The sequence below is a fragment of the Arvicanthis niloticus genome, chromosome 20 (genome assembly GCF_011762505.2).
Source record: "Arvicanthis niloticus isolate mArvNil1 chromosome 20, mArvNil1.pat.X, whole genome shotgun sequence".
NCBI lineage: Eukaryota > Metazoa > Chordata > Mammalia > Rodentia > Muridae > Arvicanthis > Arvicanthis niloticus.
Genome location: NC_047677.1, coordinates 25,652,128 through 25,672,004, shown reverse-complemented (window position 1 = coordinate 25,672,004; position 19,877 = coordinate 25,652,128).

Below are 19,877 nucleotides of genomic sequence, written 5' to 3'. Positions count from 1 at the left end.
ACCTCAGGCAAGGGCAGAGTAGCTGGCTGGAGCCCCAGGAAGGGCCAAGAGAAACACCAAAAAGAAGTCAGCTAGAGCTTTTGGCCCAATATCCACTTATCAGTGAGTGCATACCATGTGTGTTCTTTTGTGATTGGGTTACCTCACTCAGGATGATATTTTCTAGTTCCATCCATTTGTCTAAGAATTTCATGAATTTGTTGTTTTTAATAGCTGAGTAATACTCCAGTGTGTAAACGTACCACATTTCCTGTATCCATTTCTCTGTTGAAGGACATCTGGATTCTTTCCAGCTTCTGGCTATTATAAATAAGGCTGCTATGAACATAGTGGGCCATGTGTCCTTGTTATATGTTGGAGCATCTTTTGGGTATATGCCCAGGAGTGGTATAGCTGGGTTGTTGGAGCATCTTCTGAGTATATGCCCAGCAGTTATGGTATAGCTGGGTCCTCAGGTAATGCTATGTCCAATTTTCTGAGGAACCACCAGATTGATTCCTAGAGTGGTTGTATCAGCTTGCAATTCCACCAACAATGGAGGAGTGTTCCTCTTTCTCCACCCACAAGCTCGCAATACCCAAGATACAACTCACAGACCCCATGAAGAAAGAGCAAAGTGTGGATGCTTCGGTCCTTCCTAGAAGAAGTAACAAAATACTCTTGGGAACAAATATGGAGACAAAGTGTGGGACAGAAACTGAAGGAGAGGCCGTCTGCAGACTGTTCCACCTGGGTATCCATCCCATGTGCAGTCACCAAAGACAAAAGCTGATGTGGATGCCAGGAAGTGCATGCTGACAGGAGCCTGATACAGCTGTCTCCTGAGAGGATCTGCCAGTGTCTGACATATACAGAGGCGGATGCTCTCAGCTACCCATTGAACTGATCATAGGGTTCCCAATGGAGAAGTTAGAGAGAAGACTGAAGGAGCTGAAAGGGTTTGTGGCCCCATTAGGAGAGCAACAATACCAACCAACCAGAGGTCCCAGGGTCTAAACCACTAGCCTGGGAGCACATAGGGAGGGACCCATGGCTCCAGCTGTATGTGTAGGGGAGGATGGTCTTGTAGGGCAAAGGTGGGAGAGAAAGTCCTTGGTCCCGTGAAGGCTGGGCGCCCAGTGTGGGGGAATTCATGGGTAGGGAGGTGGGAGTGGGTGGGTGGATGGGACACATCATAGAAGCAAGGGGAGGGGGATGTGATGGGGGGGTTCTGGGTGGAGGGAAATGGGGAAAGGGGATAACATCTGAAATGTAAATAAAATATCCAATAAAAATAATTTTAAAAAAGGAAGTCAGCTAGAGGCTGCTGAGATTCCTAGAGGTTCCCACCCCACCCACATCCCACCACTGGTCCATTACTCCAAACGAGAGGTTAATTCCTCCTGAATCAGCACCAGAAAGGTGCCAAAATCCCAGAAAAGGGATGTCAGGATGTGAGCACGATGTGGATGGAACTGGGATACAGCAGAGGGCCAAGAGCTGCACTCGGTCACAAGTTTACCATCGTTGCCAAGGCGGCGGTGTGGGGTGGGGCTGCCCTCCAGAGCTGTGAAGAGAGCAACATGGCAGTGTTGATGGAATGGCTGGCATTGCCTAGCTCTCCCGCTTATGTATGGAGAGCTCCAAAGATCACACCTCTCACCTCAATTCTGGGCCTCGTTCAGGAGGAGATGAGCTGAGGGCAGCTGGAGAAGATGCCAACTCAACGCTTATCTTTTCATTACAAACAAGACCTAACAAAGCCAAGGTGGCTCCATCTGCAATTCTGGCACTTGGGAGGCAGAGGCAAGAGAATCGTGGCAAGGTCTAGGCTAGCCAAGGCTAGCCAGTGAGCAGAGAGACTCTGTTTAAAAATACAAAAAACAAAACCACCAACAACAGCAAAAACTAAACCAAAAGCCTCTCTGAACCACTCCCAGCATTTGTTTATTCATTATTTATTTGTGTGTGCATGTGTGCACGTGTATGTGTGCGTAGCTGTGTGCACCACAGCATGCATATGGAGGGCAGAGAATAGCTTACAGGGATCAGGTTTTTCCCTCCATCATGTGGTAGGGACCCTGTCATGGTTTGTAGATGCTCATTCCAGGGAGTGGCACTATTAGAAGGCATGGCCTCGTTGGAGTAGGTGTGTCACTGTGGGTGTGGGCTTTAAGACCCTCATCCTAGCTGCCTGGAAGTCAGTCTTCTGCTAGCAGCCTTCAGATGAAGATGGAGAACTCTCAGCTCCTCCTGTATCACGCCTGCCTAGATGATGATAGTTGATGATACTTTGATGATATTTTGAACCACCTTGATGATAACGGACTGAACCTCTGAACCTGTAAGCCAGCCCCAATCAAATGTTGTCCTTGTAAGAGTTGCCTTAGTCATGGTGTCTGTTCACAGCAGTAAAGCCCTAAGACAGACCCAGAGGTCAAACAGTTTGTGGAGCTTGGCAGTGAGTGCCCTTACCTACTGAGCCATCTTGCTATCTTGCTAGCCCTGGATACATTTTTTTTTATTTTAAATTTGTTTATCTTTGCATTTTGATGTATACAGGTGTTTTGCCTTCATGTATATTGCACCATGTGTTCATGGTATCCATGGAGGCCAGAAGAGGGTATCGGATTCCCTAAGACTGGAGTAACAGACAGTTGTGAGGAGCCATGTGGGTGTTGGGGCCCGGATGTTAAACCTGGGTTCGTTGGAAGAGCATCCAATGCTGTTATCCACTGAACCATTTCTCAAGCCCCCTGGATACACTTTAAAATTTCCCTCTGGCTCTCATGCTATCTTATCCCCAGAGGGTTGTTAAACCTCAGATTGCTGCACCCACCCAGGTTCATATTAACACTGTGAGGGCCAGTACAGCTGATTCTAGAGCCAGATCTGGGGCCCACTGCTTAGCCATGTGCTTCGAGAGGTATCCTGTGGGTCTGGAATAGAGTTCACGGTTTGGGCTGCTGATTCAGGAGGAAGTATCTAGAGAGGAAGATGTAATGAGGTCATGCCTGCAACCCCAGAACATAGAAAGCAAAGGCAGGGGATTCACAAGGTCCAGGCCAACCTAGCCTACATAGGGAGAGCTGACTCAAAAAGCAAAAACAAACAAACAAACAAACAAAAAACAAATAAAAGGGTAGCCAGAGGTCCACAGCTACCGCTACTGCTTCAGTTATGCTCACTGTAGCTGTGATGGACACCATAACCTTAGGAGGAAAGGGTTTACTTCACTCACAGTTCCATATCATCAGAAACAGTGAGGCCAGGAACTCACACAGGGCAGGATCCTGGAGGCAGGAGCTGATGCAGAGTCCATGGAGGATGCTGCTTACAGGCTTGCTTCCTATGGGTTGCTCGGCCTTCTTTCTTATAGACCACCAACCCAAAGATGGTACCACCCACAATGGCTGGGCTCTCCCCCATCGATCACTAATTAAGAAAATGCCCTACAGCAGTGATTTTGACTTGTGGGTAGAGACCCTTTCATAGGGGTTGCCTAAGACCATCAAAAACACAGATATTTATATTATGGTCCACAACAGTAGCAAAATTACAGTTATGAAGTAGCATCAAAAATAATTTTATGGTTGGGTCAACACAGCATGAGGAACTGTGTAAAAGGGTCACAGCATTAGGGAGCTAATGCCCAACAGGCACTACCCTACCATGGTGTATTACACTACCATGTAAGCACTGCCCTAGAGGCTTGCCTACAGCACAATCTCATGGACGCCATTTTGTGAATTGATGTTCCCTCCTCTCAGATGGCTTTACCATGTGTCAAGCTGACATAAAGCTAGCCAGCACAACCACCAAGGCCTGGGAAGGACCAGGCTAGACTGCTGATCCTTCCAGCACTGAGCTCACACAGACTGTTCTCAGGCAAGTGCTCACTAAAGCCAATCATTCTCAACCTCAGCCTGAACCCAGCCCCCTTCCTATGTCAAGAGATGTCTCTCTGATTGCCCATCATCAGCTTTGCTTCATTCTGCCACCCCCGTGTGCTGCTTTTCCAAGTCTTGGCTGAGTGCTGTGCCTGTGTGCACGCCTCTGCTCTCACCTCTCAGAACCATTGTCCCCTGATGCTCTAAGTTTCTCTCCAGCTCCTCCCCGACTTCTGGCTTCTGAAAGAAAAGGTTCTCTCCCTTGCAGAAGACACTCAAGTCCCTCAAATCTTGGTTTCCTCAGGACTAAGCACAAAACAACCTGCTCTCACTGACCCATAGAGAAGCTCAGGATCTGAGAGTCCTCTGCCCAGCAGGTCAGCTCTGGGAGGGAACCGCCACTAGCTCTACGTAATGCTCCAGAGTGTGGCTCTGTTCCATCTGAGGCCTGGCCACAGGGAGATGAAGACCATCGTGGGAAGAAAGAGAAGACAAACAGCAGATGCTGAGTATAATACTCACCAAGGGGGTGGGGACTCCAGTCACACGGGGGAAGGGCATGCTGGCCACATCCTACCCAGGGGACCCTCCAAGAGAGACAGCTGGCAAACACAATAAATACACCATGACCATGCATTGGTGCAGGACAGTAGGACAGACACACAGAGGGGTGTGTGTGTGTGTGTGTGTGTGTGTGTGTGTGTGTGTGTGTGTGTGTTAGAGTCTTATTTAGCTCTTTTAGCCAGGGCTAACCTTGGCCTTGACTTTCTATCCCCCTGCCTCTACCTCCCCAGCATTGGGTATATACCATATACCAGGGACTGAACCTGAATGAGCCAGAACTTCATGCTTCCTAGACAACCCTCTATCTCATGAACTGCATCGTCAGCTCCTGGGACCCAGAATTTCAATATGAATTTTTTGGGGGCAACACAACTTAATCCATAACTCTTACTTAAGCTCCTATATAGCCAAACCCCAGAATGTGAACTCCAGTCATCTGACAAATGTGACTCTGCCCAAGGTGATGACCTCGCTGGGACGGAAGCTCTGGAACAGTGGTTCTCAGCCTTTCTAATGCTGTGTCCCTTAAATACAGTTCCTCATGTTGTGGCGACCCCCCCCCAACCATAAAATTATTTCATTGCTATTCCATAACTGTAATTTTACTACTGTTATGAACTATAATGTAAATATCTGTTTTCAGATGGTCTTAGGCAACCCCTGTGAAGGGGTCATGACCTCCAGGTTGAGACCCACTGGTCTGGAGTTATCTGTCTAGAGCCATATGAACAGAAGACCCTGAGAATTCTTGCCAGCTGCTCTCAGGCACAAACCAGACCCAGACAACCATTCCCAATGATCAAAAACCCCAGAATCCATTTCAAGTCTTCAAATCACATGTCAAAACCTTCGAGAAATGAAGGTTCCTCTCTCCGTCCACTTCCTCTTCCCAAATGGGACACACTGTTTGCTTTGGGAGAATCCACAGTGTGTCCTTTGCCCATGGTCCCAACGCAGGTCTGGTCTTCCAGCATTGCTAGCTGGGTAGAGATGGGAAACGGGCACCATGCCAGATCTAGGCCTGGAAGGGGAAGCAGCTGGCATCATCTCCCTCCTGTACCCGATAGCCACCTCCTGTACCCGATAGCCAGCAAGCCCAAACAGAAACGGTTTTGTGCATGTACATGCTGTCGAAAAGCCTTCCCTTCCCACCTGCTCCCTGCTCGCCCCCACAGATCCCATCTTTATCCACTGTTTCTCCTCAGAGAATGCTCTCAGGAGAAATGTTGGCTTGCGGCAGGACCCCCTTAACCCCCAGGGGGTAGGGAGGAGAGGACAACACACAGGAAGGCTGGGGGCCAGTGTGCCTTTCCAAGGAGGCTCTTGCAGCAGACTCTGAGGCCCAGTTTCACGGTGGAAAGGGGTGGTCACATTAGTTTTGCATTCTTGCTTTGAGAACACCATTGTTGCAGAAACAGTAGCACTATGCAAAAGGCCAGCGAGAAAGCCAGGGTTGGGAGGGGCTGAAGCCTGGTGGGCTCCGCTCAGGGCCTGAAGCCAGCAGAGCCTATTCAGCTGCTGTAACAAAACGGGTTACAGTGAAGGAGAGGTGTTCATTCCCTGCAGGTTTGGAGGTTGGAGGCCCAAGGTGAAGGCACTGGCAGAGGTACTCTCCTCCTGAGGAGGGAGGGACAGACAAGAATTCTGGGGACTCTCTGGCATAAGCCTCAATCACGAGGACAGCATTCACCAGCCCTCCTCATAGTCTCAGCTCTTCACGACGCTGTGTTCCGGGCAGATTACGTTTCACCATGTGAGTTTAGCGATCCAGACATTATTAGCAGCAACGCTCAGCAGATGAGCAAGGGAGGGCAGGCAATGGGGCGTAGGTGCAAGCTTGCTGTGGAAACTGCAGTCAGGTGCCTCTGTGTGACCTCGGTCAGACTTCCTGATCCCTTAGACCCAAAACCAGATACTCACAGAAAGCCTAAACTGGAAGCTTCTTGGGGGAAAGAAAACCCCAAGGAAGCTATAATAAAAAAAGAGGAAGAGACAAGCAAAACACAAACCAACCTCTGCTCACACCTGGCCTAAAAGCCACCAGTCCACATCAAAGGAAGATGTGTGTTGCTAGCATCCTTTCCCTGGGAGAGAGGACCATCTACCATCTCCTCCTGAGGTCTGGGACAAACCTGAATGAAAAAATGAAAATGGGGGCCAGAGAGTTGGCTCAGCGGTAAGAGAACTGACTGCTCTTCCAAAGGACCTGGGTTCAATTCCCAGCACCCACAGGGCAGCTCGCTACTTTCAGTAACTCCAATTTCAGGGGCTCTGACACCCTCCCTCACACACACACACACACACACACACACACACATATAAGCATATAGAACACAAGTGCACATTAAATAAATTAAACCAATCATTTCTTTAAATGAAATTGAGAACATGATGCTGCTAGGTGTGGTTGAGGGGAAGGTGTATTGTAGTATGAGAGTGAGCTCAGGCAGAGGCATCTGGGAGAGTCCTGACTGACACAGCCATGAAAAGAGGTGTGGGGAAGAGAAAAAGAGAAGAGAGAGAAAGCAAAGAGAATACCTAGGAACCCAGAGACCAAGAGACCAGCATAGCCAAAATGGCTGGGTTCCATAGCAAAGAGAAGCTGGGGTAAGGGGCTGTAGTAGTTTGGACATGCTTGGCCCAGGGAGGTGGTTTGGACATGCTTGGCCCAGGGAGGTGGTTTGGACAAGTTGGCCCAGGGAGGTGGTTTGGACATGCTTGGCCCAGGGAGGTGGTTTGGACATGCTTGGCCCAGGGAGGTGGTTTGAGTATGCTTGGCACTACTAGGAAGTGCGGCCTTGTTGGAGGAAGTGTGTCACTGTAGGCTTTGAGACCCTTTTCCTAGCCATGTGGGAGACAGTCTTCCCCTGTTTGCCTTCAGAACAAGATGTAGAACTCTCAGCTCCTTCTGCACCATGTTCCTGCCTTGATGATAATGGACTGAACCTCTGAATCTGTCAGCCAGCCCCCAGTTAAATGCTGTGCTTAATAAGAGTTGCCTTGATTATGGTGTCTCTTCACAGCAGTAAAACCCAAGCTAAGCCAGGGGCCCAGCCTGGTGTCTGGGCTGGAGAGTTTTGGATAGTGTAGAGGGATGCCAGCCAGGATGCTCTGTAACAGGCGGGTTGCTGAGGACCTGGTAGCCTGCATCCACTTTGATATGTTAATAGCCACCTCAGTTGTCCTGGGTTTCCTTGAGAAAAGCAAGGTTCTGTTATCATTTCACGGAAGTTCACTCTGGGGAAACTGGCGCGATTAATTACTCTGTTATGTAGAGCAACTTGTGAGGTATTCTAGACACAAGCACAGGGGACCTTCACACAGCCACACTGGATGGTCTTCACCCAACCCAGATGATGAGTCACCATGGCTGTGTGGACAGAGCCCCCCACTCCTCTAGTCTTCTCCAACCTATGTTCTCTAGCCCCGCCCCAGACCTCAAGGCCATGTGCAATTGGGCAGACGTGTACGCGGCTGGTTGGGAGCTGTGGCTAGATCGTCAAGGTGAAGGTCCAAAGCCCTGCCCACCAGTTGACATTCCACAAGCCCAGCTGGGCGGATGGTCTGTAAGCAGGCACGCCGGAGCTGATGAAGATGGAGGCAGCTTGACTCAGGATAATCCCATAGGGTAGTCCACCTCTTCCTCCAGCTCTTCCATTCCTTCCAGCTCCCACTCCTTCCAAAAGGGTCCCTGAGCCTTGGAAGGAATGACATAGGTGTCTAAATATTCTCCTCCAACTTCAGTGAGCTACCAGGCCCTGGTGCCCTCTCATTATCCCTCCATATCCAGGATGCGGTTGTTGGTGAGACTCAGAGGTAGGTATCCCTCTAACTAAGACACAAATAGAAGAAAACCCAAAAGTGGAAAAAACTCGTAATCGGACGCAGGCTGCAGTAATAGCCTATGACTAAAATGCAAATGTGGGAAGCCCGTTAGCCAGGACATCCGTTGACAAAACAGTAGCAGCTTCTTCCCCACTGGGGCCTATGACTTCCCTGGTCACAGGTTCTAAGTTCCCAACTCTAGGTGTGAGTCTCCCCTGGCTAGTGGGACTAAATCCAAATGCAAAATTATTCTATCTATAATCACTATGCCACTCTAGGACAAGGGGACTCATCTTGCCTGGCACTTTTGTCTTGACACACAGAGGATGCACATCAGAATAGCACTTCTGGCCATATTTCTCCCCAGCAGGCTTGGTAGCCCCTTCCAGCAGTGTAGGAGCTAGGCTAAAGGAAGGGGACCTTTTCAGCTTGTCCTGGACAGTCCTGGCTTTAGTCCTCCGAGCCTGCAGAGTTATGAAATTCCATCAACAGCAATAACAATAGCCTTTTATTGTCTTAGGAGCCTCCAGGGCCTCTGTAAGCCAACAACCAACCCAACGGAGGAGACTACTCCCAGCACTGGTTGATAGATAACCCTCTTCTGGGAACACCTGCCTTTTGTTACAAGCACAGGCCTTGTAGGCTTCCTTCAATCATCCTCATGAATGCTGCAGCTACTCCCGGCCTTTGCACGCCCTGTACACTAATTTCCCTTGCTTGCTCCCTCAGTCACATTCCCAAGCCTCTCAAATGGGTTCTCAAAGCTGCAAACCACTCAGCAGGTTAGTATCACGTCATCCATATAAGGAAACCTTCTTCCAGAGGATCCGGAGGACAACACAATGCCCTGAAGGACTGCTTCACATCAGATAATGAGGTTGCAAAACTGATCCTGCTGGAGCCCTCTGAAAGCCCGCATCCTCTGTTCTGAGCAAGTGTCTGGTGACCGCTGAAGTCAAACATAAGCAAGGTCTAAGACATCACGGAGAGAGCCCACCCATTGGGATCAAGCTCTCCTTTGAGGGGTCAATGCTGGGGACAGTGACAGGGTTAGTGACAGTGTGGGATGGCACTCCACAATCTGTAGTCATGCTCTCTGACCCACATCCTGGAGTTTTCTCCACTCCAGATGAACTCTGCAGGTTTGGCTTAACCCGATCAGCCCTACCTAGGGCCAAGAAGAATCTTGGCTGCACTCTCCCCGGATGCCCAGAGTGGTTCCCTGGTTTGGCCCCAGTGTGTTGGGGTACGCTGTATGAAATTGTATCTCTGTCCTTCCTCACCTACCAAAGGTATTCTTTGATTGGCTTTAATAAAAAGAAAGTCTTATGGTTAACTAGCTGGGCAGGAAGTGGAAGGTAGGACTTTCTGGGAGGAAGAAAGGAACCCTGGGAAGAAGAAGGAGGAGTCGTTTCTGCCAGAAGACCTGAGAGGAAACGGATGTGATCACAGGACTGGAAAGTATGGCTGGATGTGGCTGGAAGGTTGGGTTACTTAGATGAGCTGGTTGAGGGTCTGCCCAGGCCTAAGGCTTTAGGCTATTGAAATATTAAGGCTAATATCTAAGGCTTTGAAATATTAAGATTTCTCTTTGTGGTTATGGGGGAACAAGCTGGTTAAGGAATAACTGATACTGTATTAATTTCCAGAATTAAGTAATATATATAGAACATAATAATCATTTAATTTACAGTGGTGGTTGTAGCCACAGATGTTGCTCCTCCACGCACCACACCTGCGTGCTGGGGAAGGCCCTAGCTGGGCACACTGTCTCCGCCCCTAGCATGCTCTCCCTTTTAAAAGAGACGTACGCATTTATGGTGCTAGGAATTGAACCCAGGACCTTGTACATACTAGACAAGCACCCAGTCACTCAGCCATAGGTCCAGCCCTAGCATAATCTTTTGTGGGAAGGACGTGTCCTGCTTGGTCTGGAACATGTGATAGTTACCCACCACTGGGACAGACCTGATTTCATCACCTGTACTGTTTTATAATGGATGCCTTCCATGATCTGCTTCTCAGTCTGAATACAAACTCTGTCCTGACAATTCCTCAGCCAAGCAAAGAAGCCTGTTAGTATTTTAATTTAAATCATCCCCACTCAGTTTCTCAGATTATGAGCAGAATGCAAACATATTCTTCATCAAAATATGAACATATATATATATCATATATATGTTATATATATATATAACACATACACACACACACACACACACACACACACACACACACACACATATATATATATATATATATATATATATATATATATATATATATATATATCAGTGACCGCAAGAGTCCTTGCTTACCTCTGACACCTCATGAGTCAAGCTATTACTTACCCTCTGCATTTCTTTTGACATTCTCCACCAGAATGGCCTGTTACCCTCTGCTCACAATATACTAGGGTTTTTCTAGCCCACAGCTCTAAACTCTTCCATGTTCTACCTGCAAATCAATTCCAAAGGCCTCAGAACCACATGGCCAGTTTTAGCACAGTAACAACCCCACTCCTGGTACTGATTTTCTGTGTTAGCTACCTCTCTTATTACTGTGAAAACAAAAATACCTGACAAAAGTAATATAAGGAAGGAGTGGTTTGGTTTTGGCTCATGGTTTGAAGGTACTATCCATCAAGGTCTGGAAGTCAAGGCAGAGAAGACATGAAAGCAGGCATACTTGAGGCAACTGGTCACACTGCATGTAGTTGATAATGAAGAATAACTGTTGTCAGAAGCCAAGACCCTCGCCTCTTACCCTCACCCCCTACTTCTCCCCACCTGCACAATGTCCCCTGCAGCTTCATCTCCCTAGCAACCACAAGGTTCTGCTTAATAGTTACAAATAGATTTTTAGATGTAAAGCAGTGTACCGTATCTTTTGAAGTAAGCAGTAAGACCACCATTGTTTCAGGGCACAGGCCAAGAAGATTCTGTACTTTCCCATCACCTGGATCCCTCTTACCTCTCCCTTTGCAAAATGTATTATAAATAAGCACTTGGTGCCTACATATATGACTCTTGACAAGCATTTTCTTCCTTGAGTCCATTCTCTCTCTCGCCCGTTCTTCCAGGATTGTAATCCTCCTCGTCCCTCACGAATAACCTAGGACCTGCAGGTCGGGTCAAACTGTCACCAAGCGCTATGCAACTACACAAGCCACATGTGTGGGAAACAAGCTACAAATGTGTGGTGGGACTTTTATACTACACATGCTTTCCTGGTTAGGGGACAGCAGCCTTTTGTTGGAACCTCAAAGGGGTCCATATTTTTTAAGATGTTCAGAATCATTTGGTAGCAGAAGACCAGAGCCAGATAGGTCTGAGTCCCATGGGATGTTATTTATATCCATAGGACCCAGATCAAGTCCCTAAGCTTTCTGAAGCTATTTGTTGTCTGTATGATGTGACACTTTCCCTGTGTGGTTATTGGTAGAACAGGAGATATATAGAGTGGAGTCTGGCACTGGCCTGTCGATAAGTAATGATCAGTTAAAATCGTTTTATTGTGTCTGATGTCACACTTGTTAGAAATAAGCAGTGCAGTCCCAGACAAATCACACCATGCAGCAGGTCTCACGTGGGAGCTTTATTTGGAGAGGGGCAGAGGCAGCCTCTGGGGAGGTGGAAGAAAAGAAGAGAGTGGGGGAGAGGAAGGGGAGAGAGAGGCGCATGCGCAGAGAGATGTGTAACGAGGCCATGACGCAGACGAAGGAGTGCTGCTGGGTCCCAGAGCTGGCTGTAAAGACACTTCTAGATATCTACTGATGTGCCTGATGCTGACAACACTCAAATCTCTACCCCATTGTACCATCTCTCTATCTTCTTGAATCTCAGCTATGCCTTCCATGAACATCCTCAGTAGGTCCACATGGTAGGGACCCTAAAGAATGTATGCTGGTATTACAGTCAACCGCCCGATAGGAGAAGGGACAGACCTGCATGAACATGGCTGGTCTTTCCCTTGGGCCCTGCCTATTGGCAGAGCTGACCTGGGTGGTCCACAGTTCATGTGGGGTCTCTCTTAGGTTTCTTTTTCTGTTGCTGTGATAAAGTACTCACATCAAAGCAATTTAGGGGAGAAAGTACCTGTGACTCACAGTTGAGGTTACAGCCACATTTCCCTTTCTGTTGCTATAGAAACCCCGATGAAAACCAGCATAGAGAATGGTTTACCATTCTAGGCTACAGCCCATCATTGTGTGAAAGTTAAGGCGAGAACTTGAAGCCTCTAGTCAGACCACTTTCAAGAGCAGAGAGAGAATGACTGACTGTGTGTGCCTTCTGCTCAGCTCACCTTCTCTGCCCATATAGGATCCAACCCTGGAGAATGATGTCATCCACCTTTGGGCTGTGACTTTCTGCATCAGTAAACACAATCAAAGCAAATGCCATGAGAAACAGAACTGATATAATGAATATATATATTCTTTGTATACATATATGCATTATATATATATTACACACACACACACATATATATTCTGAGGACAGGGAACTGGGGTGCCTAATGCAGCTCCAGGGGTCCACAGCCCGCCCTCCCCCAGTCTCCATTCCCATGTCTATAAATAGAGCAGTTTTACTTCTGTCCTGCAGACATCTCTCTTGCCCCTCATGTACCACCTTCCCATGTGTGTTTTCATACTGAAGGGAGATGGAATTGGCCCAGTACCACTGCCTGGCTAGAATATGAGTGCCTTGTGTGACTCCCAGCATACAAAAATAGAATAAAAAACCCAAACAAAAATACATGTCCATCAATAAAATAAAATTAAATTAAATTAAAAAAGAGTAAGGGCCAGGCAGTGCAGAGGAAGGCTGATTTCTGTGAGTTCGAGGCCAACCTGGTCTACATAGCATACAGGACAGCCAGGGTCCCAGAGTAAGACCCTGTCCAAAACAAAACAACAACAACAAAAACCAAACAATGGGGAGATTGGATGTCTCTGGCCTCTCCGAGGCTGTTAGATGATGCTAGCAGCGGGTACCTACACTTACATGAACGGACTCACATCTCTATCCACACATAATCTGAAATAAAATGTAAGGGGCTGGAGAGAAGGACTCAGCGTTGAAGTGCACTTACTATCCTTGCAGAGGGTCTAGGGTCAGTTCCTGTGTTCGTAGCTGTAGCTCCAGGTCCATGAGATCCAACGTCTTCTGACCTCCATGAACTCTTGTGGACATGAGTAGGCACACATGCCTACTCAGACATAAAAATTAAATAAAATCTTCAAAAGATATTTTTTTGTTTTAAATTGTAATTATTACTTATTTATATGGTGTGGAATGGGGGGAGTCCAGACGGTATCAGATCGCCTGGAGCTGGAGTTAAGAGCAGTTATGAGCTGCCAGGTGTGGGTGCTGGGAATTGAACTTGAGTCCTCTGTAAGAACAGTATGTGCTCTTAACCACTGAGCCGTCTCTCCAGGTCCAAAAGATAATTTTTTAAAGGGTAAAATAGTAGGAGTCAGGCTTGGTGGCTGTGATGGTTTGTATATGCCTAGCCCAGGGAGTGGCACTATTAGAAGTTGTGGCCCTGTTGAGGAGGTGTGGCCTTGTTGAAGTGGGTGTGTCACTGTGGGCATGGGCTTTAATATCCTAGTCTTAGCTGCCTGGAAGCCAGTATTCTGCTAGCAGACTTCAGATGAAGATGTAGAACTCTCAGCTCTGCCTACACTGGATGCTGCCATGTTCCCACCTTGATGTGGACTGAACCTCTGAACCTGTAAGCCAGCCCCAATTAAACGTCCTTTTATAAGAGTTGCCATGGTCATGGTGTCTGTTCACAGCAGTAAAACCCTAACTAAGACATTGGCATACTTCCAGAGTCCCAGACACTGAGGAGGTTAAAGTAGGAAGATCATTTGGCCCAGGAGTTATGGGATAGCCGAAGCAATAAGTGAGATCTTTCCAAAGAAAAACACCATGCACAACAATCTATAATGGGATCTGATGCCCTCTTCTGGCACGCAGGGCATCCATGCAGACAGAGCGTTTATACGTATGAGATACATAAATACATAATTTTGAGAAAAAATAATTTAAAAAGAGAAAGATATGATGAATTACATAAAACGGTAATTAATCTGGACCCTTGATACTCATTTGTTACCAGGGAAACTTATATTCTTGAAGGGAGAGGTGGGTTTTTTTTAATCTTCTTTTTCCAACTTTTTATTGAGTCTTTGTGAGTTTCATATCATGCACCTCATCCTATCCATCCCTTCATCCTCTTGTATCTGCCCTCGCCTATACACCCTCACACTCCAAACGAACATTAAAAAAAAAAGAAAAGAAAAGAAAAGAAAAGAAATAAATAAAACAAAGCATAGAAAACTTCTTGTCCTGGAAGCTGTAGTGTGTCACAGTGTGTCTCCCTTGTGAATATTCTTTGCAATGAGTCATTGGTCTGGTTCGTGGCCTCTGGCTTCTGTGACATCATCAACACTGGATCATCGGGACTCCTCCCAGTTGTTGTTCTGTGTCATGGAGATCCTGCGGCTTTGAATCAGCAGGACCAGCCCTTTCACGTGCTCCAACCATTCAGAAATGATGATTTTGGGGTGGGCCAACACAAAGCCCTGGATCTGGGCCTTGGCGACTCTCCCTTATCCACATCACCAGGGCAAACACTCCTTGAGCTAGCCCACTCAGTGCCACTACTGGCAGAAGGGAAGGTCAGCTCTCCTGCTCTCATGCCCTCGGGACTGACTAGCCTGTACTTACACCTCCAGAGCTAGCTCCACTGTGCTCCCCAGGTGAGGTACAGGGCCAACTCTCCTGAGTGCTGCAGCCAGTGAGGGTCTCCCAGTCTCATGACCTCAGGGTCAGCTCTCCAGGCTGTCTGAGGTGGCAAGGGACAAGCAATGGGATGGGTATCATGCCACCTCACTGTAGAAGAGGGGTGTGGCCAGCTCCAGTGCTCATGCCCTCAGGGAAGCTTTGCTTTACTGCCTGGGCAAAGTACAGACCTTGCTCTCCCAAATGCTACTGCCCAGTGAGAGGTGTACATCTTAGGACACCACCTCCCGCGTAATAGAATTTCAGGCACACACCACCATATCCAATGTGTGCAGTGCCAGGGATTAGACCCCGGGCTTCTTCTATGCTAGGCAAGCACACTGTCACTTGAGCTATGTCCCAGCCTCCCAAAAGTAGTATTCTTTATGTAGGATTATATGTGTTATAAATATGTGGTTGTGTCGTTACCAGGGACCAATGAATATAATAAAACTGTAAGAGGCTGACATCAAGAATCTACCATGAACATGACTATAGACTGTTGGGAGCCGCAGTGCCAAGATGGCACGGACATCCTGTCCTCCCACTTGTAAACAACTGACTGCGCAGGTGCAAAAGGCAAAAGGCGCGCCAAAGTCACTGCCCATCCCGGGGCGTAATATGGGGTGATGAGTGAACAGCCAATCAGAAGTGAACACGCCACTCTAGGGTATATATAGCAGTGCCATTCCCGGGCTTGGGGTCTTTTTTCACTTTTGCTGTTACAAGAAGTAAAGCCTCGTCTGTAGTGATACCCGATTACTGCCTCCGTGTCCTTATTCGCGGGCAAAGGGGACACAGAAGAGGTGTGCGCAACAATAGACCGTAAACATAGTAGCTCTTTAAAGGTAAGTGCATTGGGCTGAAGAGATGGCTTAGCAGTTAAGAGCACTGACTGCTCTTCTAGAGGTCGTGAGTTCAATTCCCAGCAACCACATGGTGGCTCACAGCCATCTGTAATGCTGTAATGGGATCCAATGCCCTCTTCTGGTGTGTCTGAGGGCAGTGACAGTGTACTCACATATATAAAATCTTTTTAAAAAGAAAAGAGGTAAGTATGCTGAGATTAAACAGTATCCATTATATATTATAACTGACAAACCGACATTGCAAAACACTGCATATGTCAAAATCACTTACATATAAACAAACCACACATTCTCTACACATCTTTATATAGAGAGAATGTTCTGGAGAGATGCACAGACAGTTACAGCCTCTGAAGGGGCTGTAATACTGACTTCCACTGAGCCCTCTGGAGCCCTAGGCCTAGGAAGCATGCTCCACTCTGATCCCAGAGCCAAGGCCAGGCTGCACTGCTGCCACCAGGGTGGCAGCTCTGAGTGATTTATAAGTAACCAACTTCCCAACCACAGAGAGGAAACCAAAGTAAACAGGTTACAACCACTGTTTGTTACCTCCTCACAGAACCCAGGCAGGCAATGTGGCTTCTCACCATCGACACAAGGTAAGCATTCTAACCCTGGGCTTGAGCACTGAGAACCACGGGAGGTTAGCTGGGCAAGGCCTGTAACTCCAGGATTCGGAAAGAGAGAGCAGGGGGAGCAGGAGATCCAGCTTTGGTTACAATGCAAGCTCCAGTCCTGGGCTATACGAGACCTTGTGTTTAAAAGCCCCCAAAAGGGGCTGGAGAGATGGCTCAGTGGTTAAGAGCACTGGCTGTTACTCCTGAGGACTGAGGTTCAATTCCCAGCACCTACATGACAGCTCATCATTGTCTGTAGCTTCAGTCCCAAGGGACCTGAGTCCCTCTTCTGTTCTGCTCGGGCACATGTAAAGTTCACAGACATACGTGCAGAGAAAACACCTATAGACGTAAAAATAAAATTAAAAGTCCAGTACTCCCCACCTCCAAAAACCCAAGTGTGGTGGAGCACACCTTTAATTCCAGCACTTGGGAGGCAGAGGCAGGAGCTCTCTGAGTTCAAGGCCAGCTTTGTCTATACAGTGAGTTCCAGGGGAAAAAATCCAAAACAAAAGGGTAGGGTCGGGGTTCAATACCTAGCACTGAATAAAGCAGATGTGATGGCTCATGCCTATGATACCAGCACTACATAACGAGTTCGAAGCTAGCCTGGGCTACATCAGACTTTGTCTCAAATAAAAGAGAGAAGGAGAAGGAGAAAAAAAAAAACACATAGAGACTCTGAGATTTGACCTTGCTTGCAAGCTAGGAAACTTTCCTGCTGTAGTTCCCTGGCCACTGTCTGGATGTAGAGCTCCTGCATCCGTGGCCAAGGACTTTAATACTGGAGCATAGCAGGCATGAATTCAAGTTCTCCTTGGCCCCGTATCACAAGCAGATTAGGGCGTGGGCAGTTAGTTCATGTTCGAGCCCAGGGTCACTGTGCTCAAGTAGTTCCCAGTCTTCTGGATGATTCTAGCAACCCTTCCCATTTGGATTCTAGAAAGAGATACTGTACTGTCTTCATTATTCTACAAAGCCGTGGGCAGGGGGGTCTGCACTCTTCCCTGGAGGGTGAAATTCTCTGTGTTCCCAGACCATGTGCTATACAGATATCCTGGAAGGCAATCCTGGACTCTATTGTAAGCAAACAAAAATGTCCAACCTTGGAATAATCTCCTGGGTCAGGCTGGGCATGGGACCTGGACAGGTGGCTTGGTGGTTCAGGGAGTTTGTTCCTCTTACAGAAGACCTAGGCTCCATTCCCAGCATCCACATGTGGCTCCCAACCATGTGTCACTCCAGTTCCAAGGGATTCAATGACTACCCTCTTCTGACCTCCTTGGGCACAAGCATAGATGTGGTACACATACATACATGTGCAAAACACTCACACATTAGATAAAGACATCTAAACATGTTTTTTAAAGCCAGGTATGATGGTGCACACTTTTAATTCTAGTGCCGCCGAGGTGGCCACAGGCCAATGCCTGGGACTTGTGGGCCAGCCAGCCTAGACTACTTAGCAAGCTTCAGGCCAATGAGAGACCTTGTCTCAAGAAATAAAAAGGTCATAGCCCCTGAACAATGACACTTAAGGTTGTCCTTGGCTTCCACATATATGCACACACATGTGGGGGTGGCCTGGGTACACTACATATATGAGCACAGACCCCAACACGCATGTGCGTGTACACACACACACACACACACACACACACACACACACACACACACACATCCACCCACTGGGAAAATGAGGAGCTCAGAAATTGAAGTGAGTCACCTCCCACGGGTCACACAGAACAAAGCAGACTCAACCACACTCCTGCCTCCTCCACAGTGGGCCATTAGTGTAGGCCAGAATCAAAAAACCCACCTCAGGTATTGCTTCAGAAAGAAGCCAGCTGCATACCCGTTGGGGGCCCTTAGGAGAGAGGCTATTCCTGCCTCATCCTGTAATGGAGCCCGTCCTCAGCACACCTACGTCTGAGAATGAAAATCCCTCCCGGGTTACCTCATGTCGCCAAGGAGCAGGGGATGACTGCTCAGCTTTTGGAGACAGATAAATGACCTTTTCTTCTTCAGAAGGAAAAAAAAGATGTCATGCTAGTCTGTATTTATTTAAATATGAAATTTATTTATGGAGCAAAAAGAGTTCACCATGGTGTTCCCAGCAGAAACGGGCAGGCTTGTTTTTGTCTCCTTTCGCCTTGTCCTCCTATGACCTGACTGAGTGTTCAGACTTAGAGTCTGCATGGTTTTCAGGCGACCCTGTCCCACCTTCTGGTCTCTGGAGTCCCCCTCCCCCATGCCTGGAGAGTGACCACCAAGAGGACAAGGCTGGCACTGGTCTCATCTGCCATCTTCATTGGCAAAATGGACACACACACACACACACACACACTTCACATCTCTCTCACAGATAAGAAGCAGTCAGTGTAGCCAGGTGTGCGTGTCCATAGTGGCAGATGCAGAAGAAACAGCCTTGAGGTTGGTCCATCTGCCAAGCATGTCTCTGTCACGTCTTTGAAGGTCTGTCCCTGTCATACCACCCCCACACCCCCTTTCCTGCCTCAGGCTCAGATGCTCAGCATCTGGGCAGGGCTGAGGCTGGGGTCCGGCCTCACCCCGGAAATGTTCTCAACATTGTTGCTCTCACTTGAACTTCATAGCAGTCAAGTGAAAGATGACTTTATCTCTATTTGGTAGCTAGGGAAACAAACTGTCTGTGAAGCTGCCTGCAGTCAGCTTCGTAGCTGATGGAGGTCAGAGACGAGCCTGGAAACTGAGGTTTCAATTCCCCAGGCTCTGCTTTACCCTCTATCATTGAGACTTCCAAAGCAGGATCCCAGATGGGCAGCCTATGTCCCAAAGGCATCTGTGACACCTCACATGTCAGGACACAAACTCTGCCCAGTCCTGTCTCTTCCCAAAGCCTGGAACAATGCATGTTCCTTGCCACCCGTGAAACGCAGGGTGCTAGCTCTCAGCTCCCTTCAATTAGGAGCTATGTATTATTAGTCTGGAAAATCCAGACCGAGTCTGAGAAGTGCAAGGGTCACCTGCTGAGTGTGGGACCCCAGTCTCAGCCCTGCTCAGCCTCTGAGCATCTGAGCCTGAGACAGGAAGGGAGGTCTGTCTTCCTCGGTGGCTAGCACAGAGCAGAGGGGGTGATAGGACAGGACAGACCTTCAATGGCACTTATGTGACAGAGACATGCTTGACAGATGGACCAACCTCAAAGTGTATCATGGCAGGACTAACGAAGGTAGGACCTTGAAGCCTGGCCTTTGGCACCTGCACGTCTGTGGCCCAGGCCGCAAAGGGTAGGGATGGTGTGTGGGCTGGTACTCTGTCAGGGAAAGACTGAGACATGTCTACCTCCCCTGAGCAAGACCA